Source organism: Lissotriton vulgaris, chromosome 5 (genome assembly GCF_964263255.1).
Source record: "Lissotriton vulgaris chromosome 5, aLisVul1.2, whole genome shotgun sequence".
In the NCBI taxonomy this organism is placed as follows: domain Eukaryota; kingdom Metazoa; phylum Chordata; class Amphibia; order Caudata; family Salamandridae; genus Lissotriton; species Lissotriton vulgaris.
The window spans coordinates 1,226,818,324-1,226,840,815 of record NC_141693.1 but is presented as its reverse complement, the minus strand read 5'-3'; positions in this window follow the sequence as shown (position 1 = coordinate 1,226,840,815).

Sequence of the window (22,492 nt, the reverse complement as noted above, 5' to 3'; positions counted from 1 at the left end):
ATCAGGAAATTTAAGACATACAAAGTAAATTCAGAAAGTTCCTAGAGTTAATGACATAACTAAATTATCAGTTGACCGGACTGCTACAGTCTTTAATTAACACAAAGGGGTTGATTCCGATGTCGTTTGGAAGGGCTCCGAATCAGATTCGTGTTTGCCGAATGTGATCCAGAGCCCTTGTTTCCAACCAAATCATACACACTTCCCAATGCCTGGAAACCGGTATGGCTGTCTGAATAGGTTCCGAAAGGCATTCGGAAAGGACGTGTCTTTTGGAGCCAAATCGTAAAAGCTCAATGGACTTCTCCAGAACCAATCAGCTGCCAGAATCTGTCTTTGGGTACCCATAGCAGGACCCCCTTCACACAGGGCCCTCCGAATTGGGCCTGTGAGGGTACCCAAGGGACCCCTCTTTTCCATTCATGCACAATGTGGCATGCACCATGGGATGCCCGCCACAAGGTGCACAATTTTCCCTAGCGGCCCTTTTTAGGTCGAGGACTCCGTCGCACTGCGTAAGCAAAGGGCAGAGCTCCGAAGATTTAATGTTTCTTAGAGGGTGCTTGGAACCCGCCTCTCTTCTCCATTGGCTGGCTTCCTAAACGGAGGCCAGCCATTGGAGGAGAGGGCCGTCACTCGGTTGAGCCCTGTCTTTTTCGGATTCGGGGGCATTTTTTTAAGCTTCTTTCTATTTACTTTCTCTCCTCTTCCCCTTGGCTGGAATTTTACCTTCCAGCCAATGGGAAGAGGAAAGAACGAAAACCACGCCCCCGAATCTGAAAAAGACGATGCTTTCTCCGAGGCATTTCTGCCTCGCCTCGGGAAACGTGGACGTGTGGAGGCACCTCTCCTGCTTTTTGTGAATGCACATGCAGTTTATCTTGTCCTCATGTTTCACTGCTGTTCCTATTGTGAAGTGCTCTGACACCTTCATGTAAAGTCCGCGCTATATAAAAGCGCATTAAATAAATAAAATAAATAGCAACGTCATGTGCACACTTTATTTCACATACTGGTGTTTTTTTTTGGATTTTTTTTTGTTTTCTAATTTCTGCAACACATAGATGTCCCGTGTTATGCCTTCATCTAATCGATCGCAATGGGCCAGCTCTGTTGTCGAATGGTTTTGTGCAACGCATGCTCTGCTTTTCACATATTGGCTGATAGGGATGTTCTTCACTCCTACCGTGCCACCAGATCCACTCTAGCCATCCTTGAAATCGTGGAGTATTTCTATTGGTTAAGGTTAACGTGATGCGGCTAGCAGGCAGCCAATCCGCTCATGCTACACTCTGGGTCCGGGTGTGAGTGTTGATACTTCCGGTGATCTCGGGCCACTGCTTCCCTCTTCTGCAGAGTCCAGAGCTGAGGAAGTGGCGGAGCTGCAGTGACAGGACCCGTGCCCCCCTAGTCTGCTGAGTCGTTCACCATGGCCCGCTTCACCCTTCTACTCCCATCTGCCTTCGCCCTGTTGTTTTTCGGCATCGCCTCAGCTTCTGACGTGCTCGAGTTCACTGAGGACAACTTCGAGTCTGAAACCAAGCAGCATAGCCTCATCTTGGTGGAATTCTACGCTCTCTGGTGAGGAAGAGCAGTGTGTTGTGGTGGTGAAGGGTCAAGATGGGGGTGCGGGGTTAGGAGTGGCATGGTCTGAGTTTCCCCTTCCTAGCAACTCGTGACAGGTGTAGGCTAGGTGCACTTCAACTGAACCACCACACACGAAATGTTGAAGCAAAGTTCAGTGTCGTACACCGGATATTTTGCAATGTAGAGTAATCTGATAATCCAGGTGAGAGGGAGAAAATAACTTCATCTGGGAGTGCAATGAACAGCCTTTGAAATGCCTGCATTTACATTAGAGACGTCGGGCGAAAGTGGCTCAATGTGAGAGGCAAAAGCCCAATGATGTGAATTGAGTGGCACCTTTCAGACGAGGATGACAGTGGAGCTCCAGCGAGGGCCTGAAGAGGGCGTGGTGATGGGCAGAGAAACAGCACTTTTATACGTTTTTTTATTTTTATATATTGATCCAAGTGTTAATAGTACATGTATGTTGAAAAAAAGTGCATGACAATGTTTGTAAAGTCGCTAACCAGATCTATAACAACTTAAAAAGTACATATGAACGTGAAAGTGTCAGGGATGTGGTGGCCCCGACTAGGAAGCTTGATATAGTCGGTGTGACACATGGAGTGGATTTGGGATGTAACGGGGGCAGTAGTATTAACAGAGAGAACTGCAGGAGCTTGAACTGAAATATACTAAAAAGCGTATTATAAGGGCTAATGCAAGGGCCGCGTGAAATACAACGATAGGGTGAGCAGCGTGGTTTAAAGGAGAGGAGCATCTAGAGGAAGAGTTCTATATCTTGTCTTGACCGCTAAGGCCTACGGAAAGATCTCTTGACCATGCTACAAGGCCACCGCATAATGTAGTCGCGGATAGGCTATGCCGAGTGAGGCTCAAGAAGGACATTGCATCCTAAGCCAAAGTGCCCATTAGCCATGCTCTTGGTGTTGCGTTTCGCCTTGGGTGCTTCTTGTATACAGGGGACCGACAAAATTGAATCTGCGACAGTCCATAGAATCATCCGGCGACCTTGCATTATACAAATGTGAGACCCGTAAAGCGACAGGGACCTCCTTGCAATTATGTAATGTCCCCTCTGGTCTTTAGATGAAACGTAGTAGCACGTCTTAAATATAATTTAATCCCAAACTGAAATGTACTATTTAATTGTAAACTATTCTTTTCAGCATAGCATTCCGTTGTGGAACAAATAGAGTGTGTGTGTGTGCGTGGCTCTGTCTGTGTGTGTGCGTGGCTCTGTCTGTGTGTGGGTGTGCGTGGCTCTGTCTGTGTGTGTGTGTTTGTGGCTCTGTCTGTGTGTGTGTGTGTGCATGGCTCTGTGTGTGTGTGCGTGGCTCTGTCTGTGTGTGTGTGCGTGGCTGGGTGTGTGTGTGTGTGTCTCTGTCTGTGTGTGTGTGTGGCTCAGTGTGTGTGTGGCTCTGTGTGTGTGTGGCTCTGTGTGTGTGTGGCTGTGTGTGTGTGTGTGTGTGGCTCTGTGTGTGTTGCTCTGTTTGGATAGCTTTTTTTGTAGGTGGCTCTATGTGTGGGTGGCTCTGTGTGAGGGTGGCTCTGTGTAGGTGGTTCTATGTGAATGACTCTGTGTGGGTGGCACTGTGTGGGTGGCTCTGTATATGTGTGTGGGTGGCTTTGTGTGTGTGGCTCTGTGTGGGTGTAAATGCAATAGGTCATGCATTTGCGAGTGATTAAGCTATTGGCATTGTAAATGACAATGCCATTTATTTATGATTTTAAAAAAAACACAAAAAAAATGTCATGAGCAATGCCAAAGCTCTACCTTTAATAATGCCGAGGGATCACTGAAATAATATCGATGTAAAAAATATCGAAATACCAAAATATCGAGTAAAAAATATAGAATGCCAAAATATCCACTTCCTATCTCCAAACAGGTAAGTACAAAAATATCGAATCAAAAATATTGATGTTAAAAATATAGACAGTCAAAATATCGACTTTTTTAAATAGTTAAAAGTAATTTAAAATTAATAAAATAATAAATATAACTAACTTAAAAATACTTAAAATACTTAAATACATCAAAACTAATAGATAATTAATATAATTTAAAAAAACTTTTTAAACATATATATATATATATATGTATATATATATATGTATATATATATATATATATATATATATATATATATATATATATATATATATATATATATATATACATAGTATTAATTTAAAAAACTATATATATATTTACCATAGGCTAGCGAGAGGGTTAAATTTATAATTACCACTCCAGTGAGTGCAACAGTAGAAAAAACATTGGATAGCGTAGCAGTAAACATTACTATTCCCAATCCAGTGAGTGCCACAGTAGAGAAAACGTTGGATAGCGGGAGGGTAAGAATTACTATTCCCACTCCAGTTAGTGCAACAGTAGGGAAAGCGTTGGATAGCGTACGGGTAAAAATTACTATTCCCACTCCAGAGAGTGCAACAGTAGGGAAAACGTTGGATAGCGTAGGGGTAAAAATTACTATTCCCACTCCAGTGAGTGCAACAGTAGGGAAAGCGATGGATAGCGTAGCGGTAAAAATTACTATTCCCACTCCAGAGAGTGCAACAGTAGGGAATGCGCTGGATAGCGTAGGGGTAAAAATTACTATTCCCACTCCAGTGAGTGCAACAGTAGGGAAAGCGTTGGATAGCGGGAGGGTAGAAATTACTATTCCCACTTCAGTAGCGAGTGCAACAATAGGGAAAGTGTTGGATAGCTTAGGGGTAAAAATTACTATTTCCACTCCAGAGAGTGAAACAGTAGGGAAAGTTTTGGATAGCGTAGGGGTAAAAATTACTATTTCCACTCCAGTGAGTGCAATAGTAGGGAAAGTGTTGGATAGCATAGGGGTGTAAATTACTATTCCCACTCCAGTGAGTGCAACAGTAGGGAAAGCGTTGGATAGCGTAGGGGTAAAAATTACTATTCCCACTCCAGAGAGTGCAAAAGTAGGGAAAGCGGTGGATAGCTTAGGGGTAAAAATTACTATTCCCACTCCAGTGAGTGCAACAGTAGGGAAAGCGTTGGATAGCGTAGGGGTAAAAATTACTATTCCCACTCCAGAGAGTGCAACAGTAGGGAAAGCGCTGGATAGCGTAGGGGTAAACATTACTATTCCCACTCCACTGAGTGCAACAGTAGGGAAAGCGTTGGATAGCGTAGGGGTAAAAATTACTATTCCCACTCCAAAGAGTGCAACAGTAGGGAAAGTGTTGGATAGTGTAGGGGTAAAAATTACTATTCTCAAACCAGTAAGTGCAACAGTAGGAAAACTAAATACTTCATATATAAATAAAAATAACATAAATATTAATACCAATTACAAATTAATTTAAATAATTAACATTTTATATATTATATTAATTAATTAATTGAAAAAACAAATAAAAATTAATTATTATTAATAATAACCTATTAATACAAATTATTTACCAATTAACAATAAATTATTAAGAATTTAAAAATAATAAAAAATGAGATCAATATTACTTCCACCCTATTCCCCTATAAACCCACAACCCACTACAGAAAATACATTAATAAAAATAACATAATTATCAATTAATCAATTATTTAAAATTAAATAACAATTAGATTTTAAATAATTACCAATTAATAATTAATTAACAATTAATTCAAAATAAATACGAATAAATAAATTAAAATATTTAAATAATTATAATTAAATTACTTCCCACCCTATTCACCTCTAAACCCACAACCCGCTACAGAAAATAAATGACTACAATTAACATATTTATCAAATAATCAATTAAAATTAATTACCAATTATATTTTAATGAATTACCAATTGATAATTAATTAACAATAATTCAAAATAAATACCAATAAATAAATTAATATATTTAATTAATTATAATTAAATTACTTCCCACCCTATTCCCCTATAAACCCACAACCCGCTACAGAAAATAAATGATAAAAATTAACATATTAATCAATTAAAATGAATTACCAAATATATATTAATTACCAAATAATTAACAATTAATTCAAAATAAATACCAATAACTAAATTAACATATTTAATTAATTATAATTAAATTACTTCCCACCCTATTCCCCTATAAACGCACAACCCGCTACAGAAAATAAATGACAAAAATTAACATATTTATCAATTAATCAATTAAAATTAATTACTAATTATATTTTAATTAATTACCAATTAATTAACAATTAATTCAAAATATATACCAATAAATAAAATAACATTTAATTAATTATAATTTAATTACTTCCCACCCTATTCCCGTATAAACCCACAACCCGCTACAGAATTATATTACGCAAATATTAAAAACAATATTAACTTACTTACCTCAAATTCGATATTTTTGCTGTCTATATTCTGTCCATTCAATATTTTTGTATTCTATATTCTGTCCATTCGATATTTTGTCCATTCTATATTTTTGATTCGATATTAATACTATTCTATTCGATATTTTGGTAGTCTACGGTCAGCATCCAAACAACTGCCTTTTGCTACTCAGGACACACAATCTGGTGCTCACTATCCTTTGACACTCATCCAGTTTCCCTGTACATTGCAGCTAGATTTTAGGCAAAACAGAAAAATATTTAAGACCTTTTTTTTTTTAGACAGACGATCCGACTAGAGGCTACCTTGTCCCTCCACTTGTTTGCTTCAAATGATACTGTATGTCCTCTCCTCACTTTCAGTGCTCGGAAGCATTCTTGTGTGAGCACTGTATAAAAACAATAACATGAATACATCCCCATGGCAAAGCAGGCTCAGTCCATAGCTGCATACACAGTACGTAAATTACACATTCAACATTCTTTTATTGCATGTTATCATTTGAGGCGAAGATACACCCACTGTACAGGTCCTTGAAATCCACAATTACTGAAACACAGGGACATGATCAGAATGAAAAGTGAGTAGCATTTGGGTGGGCACGAATCATGAACTATTGATGGAGTGAGCAAAGAAATGAAACAGACTGTTTCATAAAGATCTTTGTACTGGCTCTTATTATACTAAAACAGCAAAGCCCCTTTAAAGCCAAGAGAAGAGAGAACTAAGGTTGATTATTGAGACAAGTTTGCCTTTATTAGGGTTCATCAGTCAGATATAGCTTGGTTCCAGTGGCAAAGTCTGCAATGGACCTACATCTGTTAATACCCATCCCACTTAGGGCGTCACACTGATGTAAACAAAAAAGTAATAGATGGAATGCTTGAATTCATTTCATAAATCTTTATTTCGGTAATTTATCACCATAAAAGATATTGAAGAAACATTTCATAAAAAGTTATTAAAACATTAAAACGTTAAAACATTCCAACATCCAGCGGAGTCCATAAAAGTATTTCATTGGTACAAGGTATCACAGTTTTACTACGGTAAAGTTCAGAGACCGGCCTTGAGGCACTGTCTTCTCAGAGACCACATTGAACCTAAGTATTTAGCCACGGCAAAAACAATGTGGTCCGACAGGTCAGTTTTAAGCACTCTGAATGCGGCCAGGCACTCCGCAAACCCCAAATTCCTGCATACAGGAACAATCCATTTCTTACGAGTCGCACTGTAGGCCGGGCAGAAAAAAATTATGTGCAGCTCAGATTCATTCGCCACTCTGCAAGCTGGGCATATGCTAACGGCGGGTTCGCCCCACTTGCTAGTAAGGGCTCGAAGTGGGAGAGTCCCGTGCCTCCATTGCAAGTAGAGTTTCCTGAGTAAGGCAGGGTATAATTTGTCCAAGGCTAGTTCAAAGCTGTAAATATCCTTGATATGTAAAAATGACTCCGTTAATGTCCCAAGGTTTTGTCGACGACAGAGTGCCGCTATTTTGCTGTCGTAGTAAACCTTTGCCAGCCTCTTTTGGGAATTAGTGGGCAGGTGGATAAGGGGTCAGACCAGAGGGTCGATAGGCCTAGACCCTCCAACTCAGTTTTGATGAATTTAAGCCATTTGATTTTCCCTGCATTCGGCATAGCAAGCACCTCCTGGAGACCCTGCCTATAACTAATCAGTTCTGGGACCGCCCACAACCTACGCCAATAAACCAAGGGACGCAATGCCAGATCTTCATCAAGAGGTCTCATCCCCAAATCTAACCTTAATGGAACAAGAGGGGTGCTGGAGGGAAGTGCTACCACCCGCCTGATGAACTTGTTCTCCTCTTTCACCAGGTCTGGAGAAACTGCATGGCCCCAGTGCTCACTACCGTACATGGCAGCCCCCCTTGCCTGTGCCCTGTAGATCTGGAGAGGTGGACCAACGGGTTGGATGGATGACCTATTTTTTCCCCCGAGCTTCATAATCCCACCCGAGTACTGTACCAATTTGAGTAGTGCTTTCTCTTGGTGTGGGCACCAGGACATTTTCTCGTTTAACATAACTCCAAGGTACTCAAAGGTTCGCACCCTTTCGAGTCTGCTTGGCCCAATGTGGGGGCTAGAACGGAATTTTGGTGGGGGATTGAAGACCAAAAATTTGGTCTTTAGAGTGTTAATTTCTAGACCATGTTCCCCGCAAAAATCCACAAAACCGTTAAGAACACGCTGGATCCCCATCGGAGACTTTGAAAGCAGCAGGGTGTCATCAGCGAACATAATCGCCGGCACCCTGCTGCCTGCCAGCTTAGGAGCGTCAGAGTTAACAACCCCATTCAGGTGGGAGATTACCCCATTGACGTAGAGGCAGAACAGGGTCGGTGCACGCACACAGCCCTGCCTTACCCCCCTGTCAACGGGGAACCTGTTCGATAGTGCCCCCTCCTTGCCACACCTTACCTGTGTAAAATTGGCAGTGTGGAGACGGATAATCATCTCCAGCAAGCCCTTAGGGACCCCCAATTTGGCCAACACCTCCCAGAGTTTTCTGCGGGGAACCAGGTCAAAGGCCGCCCTTAGGTCCACGAATACAGTGTAGAGGCTGCCACCCTCCAACTGTACCGTTTTCCAAAAAATAAGGGCCAGCCGAAAGACCTGGTCTATGGTGGAGACCTTCCTTCTGAACCCCGCTTGATATGGGCTCAGAATGTCATGTTCCGTCATCCATTCCGACAGACGATCCAGAATTAGCCTAGTAAAAAGCTTCTGAGAAACGTCTATCAGGCTTATTGGCCTATAGTTGGCTGGGAGCAGAGGCGAGCCCTTCTTAAATATGGGCACTATCTCTGCCCCCAGCCAAGTTGGGGGAATCGTCATGCCATTCAAGATCGCATTAAACGACACCCTAAGATACGGGGTCCAGATCTTGACTTCGTGCCTGAAGAGGTCACCAGGGAGCTTGTCTAAGCCTGGCGCCTTTTCAGCAGCAAGGCCCATAATCGCCATAGTGAGCTCCTCCAGAGTAAACCCATCCATAGGGGATATACTTTCAGTGGGTTGGACCATTGCTACTTCGGGTAGGTTCCCCAGTTGGTCCAAATCGGCCGCGCTGTACAGGGTTTTGAAGTGGTCCTCCCACACAGCAGATGCAATATTTGCCTCTACTGCCGCAGTAGGTTCAGCAGAACCATGCTTGACGATCTGCCAAAATTTCCAGGCATCTCTTAGTGCGAGGGCAGCCGTTTTTTCAGACCAGTTGTCATGGTCCCATTCCATTTTGGCATTGCGAAGGAGAAGCTTGTATGTCAGCCGCTTTTCCCTGATCATACTAGGGGTTTCCCGAATTTTGAGGGACTCCAAAAGATCGGCCTTTGCTCTCCTGCAAGAAGCATTGAACCATGAGTCTCTTCTCCCCTTGGCCTTTTTCGTCCTAGCCACAGGGTTCAGTACTTCTGCTAAGTTAGAACAGAGCTCAGAGTGGATGTCCCCAAGCACAGTAAGCCCACCAGGGGTGGGTAACTGAGGGATGAGAACCACAACTTTTTCAAGGGCAGGCACCACAATCGCGTATAACCTCTGGATATTATTGGGATTCTCCAGGAGTTTTGGCCATCTGATTCTACGTCTGTTGCTGGTTGCGACTAACCCAGCAGGAAATGCTAGGTTTTCTTCTGCGGTACCAGTGGGCGTTCCCTGGACCACGAACCCCAGTGATAATTTTTCCGACATGGAATGGCTGTTGGAATGTGACTTTAGGGCCCCTTAGCAGGGCCCCTGGCCCACCGCTATGGTGCCTGCCAAATGGTGTAGGGATGTTTAAAAACATCAATGTTTTAATGGCAGCTTGTGCTGTGGGCCTTTTCTGTCTGCCGCATAAGCTGCCATTGAAAAATTGATATTTATATTATATAGGGAGGCCACATGCAAATTGTGCAGTCTGACCGCTGAACTATGGTCTGGCGGTTCCAATCCCCAACGGTGTCGAGCAGACGCAAGTCCGCCCGGCCTGAATGCACTACTGGAGGCAGACTGCATTTTTGCATGGGTGTGTTTTCGTTCTTTAGCATATTAAAACCAGACCTATTAATTTTGCCGGTGCTTGCTAATATTTATAAAGTTGCGAAAGGAAAATAAAATCTATTTTTTACGGCATTGGAATACTTTTCACATGTCTCTTTTTTCCATCCAAAACCACCAAGTACTACTTTGCATTTTGGGCACTCTCCCCTCTCACCTATGGTCAGCATCCAAACAACTGCCTTTTGCTACTCAGGACACACAATCTGGTGCTCACTATCCTTTGACACTCATCCAGTTTCCCTGTACATTGCAGCTAGATTTTAGGCAAAACAGAAAAATATTTAAGACCTTTTTTTTTTTTAGACAGACGATCCGACTAGAGGCTACCTTGTCCCTCCACTTGTTTGCTTCAAATGATACTGTATGTCCTCTCCTCACTTTCAGTGCTCGGAAGCATTCTTGTGTGAGCACTGTACAAAAACAATAACATGAATACATCCCCATGGCAAAGCACGCTCAGCCCATAGCTGCATACACAGTACGTAAATTACACATTCAACATTCTTTTATTGCATGTTATCATTTGAGACGAAGATACACCCACTGTATAGGTCCTTGAAATCCACAATTACTGAAACACAGGGACATGATCAGAATGAAAAGTGAGTAGCATTTGGGTGGGCACGAATCATGAACTATTGATGGAGTGAGCAAAGAAATGAAACAGACTGTTTCATAAAGTTTTTGTACTGGCTCTTATTATACTAAAACAGCAAAGCCCCTTTAAATTCAAGAGAAGAGAGAACTAAGGTTGATTATTGAGACAAGTTTGTCTTTATTAGGGTTGATCAGTCAGATATAGCTTGGTTCCAGTGGCAAAGTCTGCAATGGACCTACATCTGTTAATACCCATCCCACTTAGGGCGTCACACTGATGTAAACAAAGAAGTAATAGATGGAATGCTTGAATTAATATCAGTACAAAAGGGGGTGGTGATGGACGGAGCATCTGAATCAATCAAACACTCACACCCAGTCAAAAGATCTGGGTTTAATCTATCACCGTTCTTTAGCCCACTCTGCCACCCCAGTTCAGACATGGCTATATGCAAATCAGTCTGACTCTGTGCCTCATGGGAACAGTCCAGCCCGAACTGCCAAGCCACGTCTTCCCTGGACCGGAAACAAGCTTCCGAGGACCGGTTTCTGGCATTCCAGCCGTCTTCAGCCCGGCTTGCTTGAATCCAGTGGCAAAGTGAGCAAGGAACTCACGTCTGAGCATACCCTGCCACACTTATGGCGGCCAAAAGCGGTACAAAAGTGGGTGGTGATGGACGGAGCATCTGAATCAATCAAACACTCACACCCAGTCAAAAGATCTGGTTTTAATCTATCACAGTTCTTTAGCCCACTCTGCCACCCCAGTTCAGACATGGCTATATGCAAATCAGTCTGACCCTGTGCCTCATTGGAACAGTCCAGCCCGAACTGCCAAGCCACGTCTTCCCTGGACCGGAAACAAGCTTCCAAGGACCGGTTTCTGGCATTCCAGCCGTCTTCAGCCCGGCTTGCTTGAATCCAGTGGCAAAGTGAGCAAGGGACTCACGTCTGAGCATACCCTGCCACACTTATGGCAGCCAAAAGCGGTACAAAAGGGGGTGGTGATGGACGGAGCATCTGAATCAATCAAACACTCACACCCAGTCAAAAGATCTGGTTTTAATCTATCACCGTTCTTTAGCCCACTCTGCCACTCCAGTTCAGACATGGCTATATGCAAATCAGTCTGACCCTGTGCCTCATGGGAACAGTCCAGCCCGAACTGCCAAGCCACGTCTTCCCTGGACCGGAAACAAGCTTCCGAGGACCGGTTTCTGGCATTCCAGCCGTCTTCAGCCTGGCTTGCTTGAATCCAGTGGCAAAGTGAGCAAGGGACTCACGTCTGAGCATACCCTGCCACACTTATGGCGGCCAAAAGCGGTACAAAAGGGGGTGGTGATGGACGGAGCATCTGAATCAATCAAACACTCACACCCAGTCAAAAGATCTGGGTTTAATCTATCACCGTTCTTTAGCCCACTCTGCCACCCCAGTTCAGACATGGCTATATGCAAATCAGTCTGACCCTGTGCCTCATAGGAACAGTCCAGCGTGAAGCCTATTGTTTGGCACGCTATGCTTCGAGTGATTCAAGAAAGAAATAAAGAATTAAAAATTCTTCTAAAATTAGAACACCGTTCCCGGGCAGAGCTTCACAACTATTCCAGGAAGATATCCGGTGTGCCTACACAAGAAATTTATCATCTTGTGCCCCTTTATATAACTACATCAGCAGCGCAAGACAGAACTGTTTCGTCTACTTTTTGAAAGGCACAATACAGCTTGATAAAAAAGAGGGGTCAACTGTAACATTTATTTCTGTCCTGAAGATGGTCTCGTGTATGACAACGTAGAGACCGAAACGTCGACTTACACCTTCTCTTTTATGATTTATTTTTAATTAATAATTTGAAGAAAGGTGTCTTTTAATGTCACAGTGAGGTCACCTGAGTAATAGTATTACCTATCTGTTGCATTAGTATAAATTGTTTATATTTGTACCCTGTAATTCATTTGACCAAGATAAAATCTTCTATGTTTTTTATATACACCCTCTCAGTTTGTTTCTTGTTTTATATGACTTCTTTGACAGCATGTGTACGTTTACCTAATACATTGTAGGAGTAAACTAAATGATACAGACTTATACGCTACCATAGATTAAATGGTGTAAAATTAATTAAGAATAGAAATTATTTTCCTAAAAAGAAAGGTGTCTATTCATTTGACCCCTATAAGTTGAAACTCTCTGGTAAAGAGACAAAATATTGTGAAATAAAATCCCTTGAAGGCATACATACTTGATCATTGATTTTTGCCCAAGCCCTCAAGGGTTGTCTGGGTTGCCCATTTTTTTGATGTCATCCTTATTAGGGCTCATCAATTGGGTATAACTTGGTTCCAGTGGCACAGTGTGCACAGGACCCACATCTGGCAATACCCGTCCCACTTAGGGCGTCAAACTGAAGTATACAAAAAAGTGTGGGGTGGAATGCTTGAATTAATCTTAGCCACTGTTAATTACTCGGTTCTCACTTCCTGGTTTATTGTTATTTTGCACACCATGCCACCTCAGTTCTAGTCTAGCAGCTTATACTGCACTAACAAAATACCTCCAGAAAATGGCACAGGAGTTGTATGTTTATAAGATATGAAGTGTGTGCGCTTCCCAATTCAAAATAGTTGAGTTGATCTCAAATAGCCAACAATAATCACATTGTGCACCTGAAGGACAGAACCCTCTATTGTGAACATACTCCATGTGACGGGAAGCAGATTCTCTTAGTGCATACTTATGAGCAACGTGTGAAGGTGTTTGGACAACAGTTGAGTTATAAAAATTGAGAGACAGAAATCTCAGAAATAAGATATTGTGATACAAAAATATAGTGATGTCAAAATATTGCTCTCATGAATAAAAATTTTAGGTTAGTGATATTTTTAAGAATTCAATGTTTTTAATATCATTTTCAGTAATGTGGTTGTAAAAATATATTTTTATTATTATATTATTGTGTTTTAGTACATATAGGGCCAGATGTAGGAAGCCTAATACCGGTCGGTAACGGCCGAAATTACCGAATTTCGGCCGTTACCGACCGGTATTAGGCTTTTCAGATGTTGGGGCCTAATTTAAGGATTCGGTAATTTACAGAATCTGTAATTTAAGGAACGGGTAAATTACCGAATTCTTAAATACCGATTCAGTAAATTACTGAATCCTTAATGTAGGGAGCACTCAAATGAGTGCTTTTCCCATTTTAGGATTCGTTATTTACTACCAACTACAAGTTGGTGGTAAATATTGAAAACCCCAAAAGAAGCAATTTTTTGCTATGTCTGCACAGTTGGAAGTTAAGTAAGCACCCATTAATTAATCATTTAATTAATTTAGAATTCATGTTCTGATTGATTATTATTCATGTAAATAATGAAATACTTATACATTTTAGTTATATTTTAGGTGTGGGTTGCTAGGTTTGTAGGGGTTTAGGGTAGGGAGTTAATTAAGAGATAATGAATTAATTACATTAAATAATTAATTAGTTAAAATATAAAAAGGAGCTGAAAACTCTCCTATTCAGACTGTAGGATGACAAGAGATCAGTGGTACATGCCTCCTTTCTGCTTTGAGTCACCTAATCAGCGCCCTGAACCATAAAAATAACACTGTTCCCCAAAACCCAAACCTACCCCTGAACCCTAAAATACCCCTGTACCCCAAAACCCAAACCTAGCCCTGAACCTTAAAAATAACCCTGTACCCCAAAACCTAAACCTAGCCCTGAACCCTTAAAATACCCCTGTACCCGAAAACCCAAACCTACCACTGAACCCTAAAAATACTCCTATACCCCAAAATCCAAACCTAGCCCTGAACCCTAAAAATACCCCTGTACCCCAAAACCCATACCTATCCCTAAACCCTAAAACTACCCCTGTACCCCATAACCCAAACCTAGCCCTGAACCCTAAAAATACCCCTGTACCCCAAAACCCAAACCTAGCCCTGAACCATAGAAATAACCCTGTTCCCCAAAACCCAAACCTACCCCTGAACCCTAAAATAACCCTGTACCCCAAAACCCAAACCTAGCCCTGAACCCTAAAAATACCTCTGTACCCCAAAACCCAAACCTAGCCCTGAACCCTTAAAATACCCCTGTACCCCAAAACTTATATATTTTAGGTGTGGGTTGCTAGGTTTATAGGGGTTTAGGGTAGGGAGTTAATTAAGAGATAATAATTAATTACATTAAATAATTAATTAGTTAAAATGTAAAAAGGAGCTGAAAACTCTCCTATTCAGACTGTAGGAAGACAAGAGATCAGTGGTACATGACTCCTTTCTGCTTTGAGTCACCTAATCAGCGCCGGGGCACTCTTTCTGAGTAGCCGTGCGCTATAGAAGTACTCATCATACATTCATTCGATTAACAATTAATTATTAATTTAGTATTAATCATTCAATTGATTATTAATTATGTAAATTGTGAAATTCCCTTATAATTTAGCTGCAGGTTGCTAGAATTGTAGGGGTTTAGGGTGGGGATTAGTTAAGTGATAATAAACAATTAATGTATAGTTAACTATTCAATTGATTGTTCATTATGTAAATTGTGTAATACTTATATATTTCAGTTATATTTTAGGTGCAGGCTGGTGGGTTTGTAGGGGTACATGGTGGGAAGTTAATTCAGTAATCAATTAATTATGAATCAATTATTGAATTGATTAATAGTTATGTAAATTGTGCTATTTTAGTTTTAATGTAGGTGTGGGCTGCTTTGTTTGTAAGGGTATAGGGTGTGAAGTTAATGAAATACTTTTTTTATGTTATTTTCTTAATAGTAATACATTAAAATTATTTCTAAAAGGTGCATTATTTTTATAAAAATAGTAATAATTTAATAACTGATCATTATTTTATTGATTAATATTTCCGTAAATTGCTTACTTTTTTTAAATAAATATATTTTTTACTAATGTTATTTTCTAATTTTTATATTAAGAGTTAATATTTTTTCCCCAAATAATAGGGTTATTCAAATATGTATTGTGTACGAAGTGAAGTACTTTCTCTACTGTTGCTTAGACTGGAGTGGGAATAGTAAATTTAACCCCTATGAAGTACTGAACTTTCCCTACTGATGTGCTGTTTGGGGAGGGAATAGTATGTTTAACCTCTGCAAAGTCCAACACTTTCCCTACTGTTTGTCTGGCTGGGGAGGGGATAGTAAATGTAATCCCTCAAAAAGCTAATGCTTTCCTTACTGTTTCTTAGAGTGGAGTGGGAATAGTATATTTATTTCCATCTGAAGTCCAACGTTTTCCCAGCTGTTGTATAGACTGGAGTGGGAATAGTAAAGTTAACCCATCTGAAGTCCAATGCTTTCCCTAGTATAGCGCTGTTTGAAGTGGGAATATTCAATTTTATCCCTACGAAATCAAAAGCTTTGCCTACTGTTGCAGAGACTGTAGTGAGAATAGTAAATGTCACTCCTCCGAAATCCAAGCTATCCCTATGGTTGCACAGACTGGATTGGGAATAGTAAATTTTATCCCTCGAAAATTCAACACTTTCCCTACTTTTGCACTGACTGGAGTGGGAATAGTAAGATTTACCCCTTCGAAATCCAACGTTTTCCCCACCATTGCATAAACTAGAGTGGGAATAGCGTATGCATTCATCTTAGACTCCAATAGTTTTGATAATATTGGTTAAATAGGTTTCATAGTATTAATTACAATATTTTTTTAATATTTTATAATAGCTGTTTTTGTTTCTAAATGTATTTGAATGTTTATAGTATTTTTTGTAAATGTGTCTTTTGGATTTGCCAATTTTTTATATTTTATTTATTGTCAATAATAATTCATCTTTCTTATTTAATTATTTATATTTTTATGGTGTTACTGTGTATGCATGTTTTATATATATATATATATATATATTTAAAGCAGCATGGTTCCATTTCCCTCGTCCTGGCGCTGCTTAGCGGTGCGTCGCTCACCGCGGCCGAACCAAGCCGCCAAATATTTCCAACAATGTCAATCCATTCGAACCAACAAAATGAACCGCCACAATTAGCCAGTGTTTCTTGCCAGAAAGGTTTAATCTACACAGAAATCCAACGCGTTTCGGTAGTTACATCTACCTTGTTCACGGTCAATTTCAAACTTGCAAACAGCATTATTTAAAGTGCCCCTGTGTACCCAGGAAGTTATTATTTCACTTCCGCCCGCAGGGAATTCTGGTCTATGTAGTTTGCCATGTCAAGCATTATTATTCAAGTAATGTGGGAGCCCCCATTTGACAACTTTGAATTAATGTTCAAATTAATGTTCAAATTAATCTGTGAGAATTGTGCCCTCCAGTGGGCATTTAACCAAAAATTATTAATAATCATTTTCAATGATAATTAACCATGAGTTTTAGTCCTGCCCTCCAGTGGGAATTAATTTGAATTTGTTCGAAATTTCATACCATTCAATGGACGTTTTCAAAAAAGGGGGGGGGGAAAGGGGGGAGGAGGGGATTTGAAGGGTACCATCAAAGAAAGGGGAAAAACAATTAATTACAGTATCAACAATGGACAAGAGTAAGTATGTTCATAAATGAATGTACATTTCTTCCGACTGGTTTAGACCCAAAGGTGACAGGGTTCGAAAATTCAGGATGTGACGTGACTCTCTTTGTCTTAAAAGCTTTTCCCGGTGGCCACCTCGATCTGACGGGGATAATGATTCCAAACCCCAAAACCTTAGGAGTTTCCAATTGCTGTTGTGATATATTTCCATGTGTTAAGCTACAGCATTATTTCTGTCCTTATTTGTAGTTGCTCGGACATGTTGAAGGATTCGTATTTTTAGTTCACATATGGTACTGCCTATGTACCTAAGCTTGCATGGGCATTCTATCATATATACAGTATATGAACTTTTGCAAGTGATAAGCTCTTTGATTTTCCAAGTTTTTTGATTAGCCATTGATAATTCTTTCATTGGTTTGGCAATTTCGCAAACTTTGCAATTAAAACATTTGACAAATCCTTGTGTTTTCAGCCATAGAGGTTTAGGTTTGTTGCTTTGAAAATGACTGTGAACCAATAGATCTTTTAAATTGGTTGATCTCCTATAAGTAATTACTGGGTGGGTCCCCATCTTTTCCCCCATCATGGGGTCCAATTGAAGTAACTTCCAATTTTTTCTTAAGATCTCTGCAATTTTTTTGGATTCTTGGCTGTAATCCAATATCAGTCTTATTGGCTCATTTTCCGGGTCATTTTGCTTCTCTTTGTTTGTGAGGCAATCCTCTCTAGTTTTTTCTGCAGCTTGTTTCCAACATTTATTAATTAGCTGTGTGCCATATTTTTGTTTTGAAAACGTTTGATTGTACATGCACTGTGTTTTTTCCACTCCCGGTCTTCACTGCATATTCGTCTTAGACGGAGAAATTCCCCGTAGGGGATGCTTGAGATCAACGAGGGCTGATGGAAGCTCGTTGCTTCTAAGGTTGCATTTGTTGCCGTGGTTTTTCGATAGAGTGTTGATTCCAATTGGTTGTTTTTGACATACACCTCCGTGTCCAAAAAAGTCACTTTACTGTCGCTCATTTGATAGGTAAATTTTAGGCACAGTGTACTGGTGTTCATGTAATCAAAATATTGTTGGAACTCTGCTGTACTTCCACTCCAAACGATGAAAAGATCATCAATAAACCTTTTCCAGGTTACTATTTTACGGGTGAAGTGATGATTTTGATCGTTCCAAGCCACTGTTTCCTCCCACCAGCCCATCGCTATGCAAGCATAGCTCGGGCTGAAAGAAAAGCCCATTGCGGCTCCATTTCGTTGTCTGAATATTTTTTCTCCGAATAAGAAAATGTTGTTTTCTAAACAAATTGAAATCATATCCAATAACATTTCATTGTGGTCCGTGTAGTGGATATTTCGATCTTGCAGGAAATGTTGGCAGGCTTGCTTGCCCAGATTGTTGTCAATGTTCGTATACAGTGCGATTACATCCATTGTAATCATCTGATAGTTAGGTTGCCAATTCAGTTTTTTTATTGTGCAAAGAAAGTCAGTGGTATCTTTTATGTAAGATTTTAGATTCTGGACATAAGGGTTGAGAAAGTAGTCGATAAAATTGGCCATTGGTTCCAATACTGAGTCCTTTGCCGACACTATCGGTCTCCCTGGTGGTGTTTTAGGATCCTTATGTATTCTTGGTAAAAAATACATTGTTGCAGTTTTTGGAAAATCCACCATTAGATATTTCTTTTCATCCAAATCGATTAAGTTCTGTGATTCCCAAATGTCAAGTTTTTTGTCAATCTCCCTTTTGATCTTATCCGTAGGGTTCTTCGATAGTTGTTCTTAATACAGGGGGTTGGATAATTGAGACATTGCTTCTGTAATATATGCATTTCTGCCCCACAGTACCACATTTCCCCCTTTGTCCGCCATTTTTATTTCAATTTCTTTGTCATTGATCAATTTCGAGAATGCTGCTCTTTCCTGAGGGGTTAGATTATCTTGGCCTTGGGTGTTGGAGATGTTATACAAATCATGTATCACTGCCTCTTGAAAGATATCTATTTTGTTGCCAGGGGGTAGTTGCGGGTAAAATTTTGATTTTGCCTTTTTCTTGCTGGTCCCCGCTCCCAATTGTGTTATGGCCGTGTTTAATTCAATTTCCTCCCCCTCCTCCGAATTTAGGTTTAATAATGTGAGGTAGCTTTCGGCATCCTTGACTTTTAAAGTAGATGTTAGTTTAGGGGGTTCTTAGTTTTTTTGGGGTTTATTTTTCATTTCCATGAAGTGTTTTGCCAGTTTGATTTTGCGTATGTATAGATAAAAATCTATTCGTGTTTGAGCTAAGTCCATCCTTTTCACAGGGCAATAGTTAATGCCCTTTTTAAGTAACGATATTTCTGCGGGTGTTATTTCTCTTTTGGATAGATTCACCACTTGTAATTCGTCCTTTATTTGTTCTGCTTCTGTCTCATACTGCGCGTCTTGGTGCCAATCCTTTCTGCGGATCCACCTACGTCTCCACCCTCTTCTGGTTGTTTATTTACTTTTCTTTGTTGCCATTGCCTGCCTCTTCCCCTCCCACGTTGCGGTCTTGGCGCCCCCTGCGTTTGTTCTCACTGTTGTTGTTGAAGAACGAGGCGCATATCTCCTAAAAAATGATTTTTTGCACTGTCTGCTGTTAATTCTTCTTCACTTTGTTCATTGGAAGTAAGGGAAGTAACCGAGGACAGGCTTGTGGATGGCGTGCCAGTAATGTTCAATTTTGTTTTAAAAGGATTGTATTTCCGGGCGAATGTAAATATGCGTCCCTCCGCATAGTCATTAGCATCTCTCACAAATTTGTTGTGTTTCCTAACTCGGACAATTTCTTCATGTTTCTCAATTTGTTTCTCTAAGTTTTCCTTAAATTTAGTCATATCTGGGGTTAATTTTATCAATTCCAATTCTTTTTCAGTTTTGATAAGTTCTTCTTTAACTTTTTCCAAAGCAATTTCAATATGCTTGACTAATATTTTAATTAAACCCAAGGATGAATTTAGTGATTATTCTCCCCATTCGCATAACAAGTCATTAGTGGCATCTTGCTGGCTTGGCATCAACATAATTCGGAGTCCTCTTGGGACTCTGTCCACCTCCAAATATTTCCTTAAAGCAATTATTTCCCAAGATTTGTTTATTTCTTTTTTGCTCAGTTTTTCCCAATGTCTTAGTTTATTTTTGGGATCATTTATACTGGCTGTCGAGGGTTTGTCCTGAATCTTCTCCATATTACCTTTGTCAAACATTGTAGAAACCAGTTCCTTCCTATTAGCTTCTCTGTTTTCCATTGTTGAATCGTGAATCCTGTGACTATTTATCCTCTATGTCGTTTAAATGCGGCAATTCGTATCTGGCTATGAATTTCACCCAAGTTCGTGTTTTACGTGTTTAAATTAGAACGTGCACTTAGTCCGATCAAAACGTTCTTAGAAACAATGTTGCGAGTCAGGGAAACTTCAACGCTTAATCGAGTGGAATAATGTTGCACTCGCGGTTTGTTTACTCAACCGCGAGGGCAGGGCGTGTTATAAGGGGATAGGGATATGCACACGCTTACCTCGGAAGCAATCTCCGGGCGGTGTGTCTTTTCTCCCAAATCCCGGTTTTCAGCCAATTCTTTCCTCCTTCACTCGATGAGCACCGACGAGGCTTAACAATTAAAGCAGCATGGTTCCATTTCCCTCGTCCTGGCGCTGCTTAGCGGTGCGTCGCTCACCGCGGCTGAACCAAGCCACAAAATATTTCCAACAATGTCAATCCATTCGAACCAACAAAATGAGCCGCCACAATTAGCCAGTGTTTCTTGCCAGAAAGGTTTAATCTACACAGAAATCCAACGCGTTTCGGTAGTTACATCTACCTTGTTCACGGTCAATTTCAAACTTGCAAACAGCATTATTTAAAGTGCCCCTGTGTACCCAGGAAGTTATTATTTCACTTCCGCCCGCAGGGAATTCTGGTCTATGTAGTTTGCCATGTCAAGCATTATTATTCAAGTAATGTGGGAGCCCCCATTTGACAACTTTGAATTAAAACTCATGGTTAATTATCATTGAAAATGATTATTAATAATTTTTGGTTAAATGCCCACTGGAGGGCACAATTCTCAGAGATTAATTTGACATTAATTTGAACATTAATTCAAAGTTGGCTAATTGTGGTGGCTCATTTTGTTGGTTCGAATGGATTGACATTGTTGGAAATATTTGGCGGCTTGGTTCGGCCGTGGTGAGCGACGCACCGCTAAGCAGCGCCAGGACGAGGAAAATGGAACCATGCTTCTTTAATTGTTAAGCCTCATCGGTGCTCATCGAGTGAAGGAGGAAAGAATTGGCAAAAAACCGGGATTTGGGAGAAAAGGCACACCGCCCGGAGATTGCTTCCGAGGTAAGCGTGTGCATATCCCTATCCCCTTATAACACGCCCTGCCCTCGCGGTTGAGTAAACAAACCGCGAGTGCAACATTATTCCACTCGATTAAGCGTTGAAGTTTCCCTGACTCGCAACATTGTTTCTAAGAACGTTTTGATCAGACTAAGTGCACGTTCTAATTTAAACACGTAAAACACGAACTTGGGTGAAATTCATAGCCAGATACGAATTGCCGCATTTAAACGACATAGAGGATAAATAGTCACAGGATTCACGATTTAACAATGGAAAACAGAGAAGCTAAAAGGAAGGAACTGGTTTCTACAATGTTTGACAAAGGTAATATGGAGAAGATTCAGGACAAACCCTTGACAGCCAGTATAAATGATCCCAAAAATAAACTAAGACATTGGGAAAAACTGAGCAAAAAAGAAATAAACAAATCTTGGGAAATAATTGCTTTAAGGAAATATTTGGAGGTGGACAGAGTCCCAAGAGGACTCCGAATTATGTTGATGCCAAGCCAGCAAGATGCCACTAATGACTTGTTATGCGAATGGGGAGAATATTCACTAAATTCATCCTTGGGTTTAATTAAAATATTAGTCAAGCATATTGAAATTGCTTTGGAAAAAGTTAAAGAACAACTTATCAAAACTGAAAAAGAATTGGAATTGATAAAATTAACCCCAGAAATGACTAAATTTAAGGAAAACTTAGAGAAACAAATTGAGAAACATGAAGAAATAGTCCGAGTTAGGAAACACAACAAATTTGTGAGAGATGCTAATGACTATGCGGAGGGACGCATATTTACATTCGCCCGGAAATACGATCCTTTTAAAACAAAATTGAACATTACTGGCACGCCATCCACAAGCCTGTCCTCGGTTACTTCCCTTACTTCCAATGAACAAAGTGAAGAAGAATTAACAGCAGACAGTGCAAAAAATCGTTTTTTAGGAGATATGCGCCTCGTTCTTCAACA